The sequence below is a fragment of the Chrysochloris asiatica genome, unplaced genomic scaffold, assembly GCF_000296735.1.
Source record: "Chrysochloris asiatica unplaced genomic scaffold, ChrAsi1.0 scaffold00327, whole genome shotgun sequence".
Lineage (NCBI taxonomy): Eukaryota > Metazoa > Chordata > Mammalia > Afrosoricida > Chrysochloridae > Chrysochloris > Chrysochloris asiatica.
This window is the reverse complement of record NW_006408845.1, coordinates 353202-354686: the sequence shown is the minus strand read 5'-3', so window position 1 is coordinate 354686 and position 1485 is coordinate 353202. Positions and strand designations below refer to the sequence as shown.

Here is a 1485-nt window from a genome sequence, read left to right as displayed (position 1 = left end):
CGAGATAACAATTGATATGATTATGAATATCTTTTTAAATATGATTTTTGGTGTTTGAATCCTAATGATTAAGTTTCCTCTGTTCATGTCCTTTGCCTGTTTTGTGATTGGGTTGCTTGTCTATTTCTTGTTGAGTTGTAATTGTCTATAGATTTTAGATATAAGATCCTTATCAAATAAATCTTTTCAAAAAATTTTTTCCCAGTCTCTAGTGATTAGCACTGAAGTGCTATTCACAGGGTCCATGGTTTGAGGCTGCCAGCCACTCTTAGGTGAAAGATGAACCTTTCTGCTCCCACAAAGATTTAAAGCCTCAGAACCCTAAACCCAGGTCACTCTGAGTTGGAACCGACTCAACAGAACTAAATAACAACGTTGCTCTTTCAATAAAGCCTTTCTTTGTTTTGTTTATGTAGATTTAATATGAGCGTACTTATTTTGTCATACATAGAAATTTCTTATTTTTGATTGGATTCCGTCTTGGAGTTAGAAGCTGTCAGCGAGGACAGCCTCCATCTCTTGGCAATTCCTTCCTGATGTTTTACTTTGGCCTCTTTTATCCTCTTGGCCAAAAGCTTCGCATATTCTGCAGCCTCCTCCTTATTTTTCTTAGTGCATTGTTTCTTCAGAGCAATACGGCTACATTTGTGTTGCAGGATATGTGGAGTAAAAAGACGCTGAATCTTGGGTGCTTTGGTCCTGGGTTTCTTGCCTTCTTTGTTCAGTGGCTTTCTCACAACATACTGGCGGATATCATCTTCTTTAGAGAGATTGAAAAGCTTGTGGATTCTGCTAGCTCTCTTGGGCCTCAGGCGATGAGGCACAGTTGTATCTGTTAGTCTTGGGATATCTTTCTCTCCTTTTTTTTTTTTTTTTACAATAACCAAGTTGTGAACACTCAAGTTGGCATCCACAATGCAACCCCGGACAGATTTGTGCTTTCTTTCTCCATTTCTCCTTGGTTTATAACAGGAATGCCCCTTACTCAGAAGCAGGTGGACACGGCCATGGTTCAAGATGCCCTGCTTCATGGGAAAACCTTGCTTGTCGTTCCCACCACTGATGTGGACAACATAACCCTTCCACTTGTCACCCAGAGAGTCAGCAGTAACTTCTGTTGCCATTCGTTTCTCATAAAAGGTAACGAAGCTTGCGTTCATCATCCACTTCAGTGAGTTTTTGGCAGCCAGTGTCTGGGAAGGAGACGTTCAGCTTCATAGTGAAGCAGCCGATGGCCCCCTTAGCGTCACGAAAAAGAGTCAATAAAGTCATTTGATGAACACAATTTAGAATTTTTTATGAGGTCCCATTTATCTATTTTGTCTTTTCCAGTTATGCATTTGTTGTGTCTATTATCCTACTTTTAATTCCTGTGGTTTTCTTTCAGGAATTTTATGGTTTTAGGTTAATTGTCTTGGATTCATTTTGAGGTTTTTTTGAATGGTATTAGGTACGGGTCCTGTTTCATTTTTCTGATTTGTCTGT

The 1485-nt window shown here is 39.5% G+C and overlaps 1 pseudogene; it reads right to left on the bottom strand.

The window, feature by feature from the left end:
* Positions 1–458: 458 nt before the first annotated feature.
* Positions 459–1218, bottom strand: LOC102836808 (annotated as a pseudogene).
* Between the last annotated feature and the right edge of the window lie 267 nt (positions 1219–1485).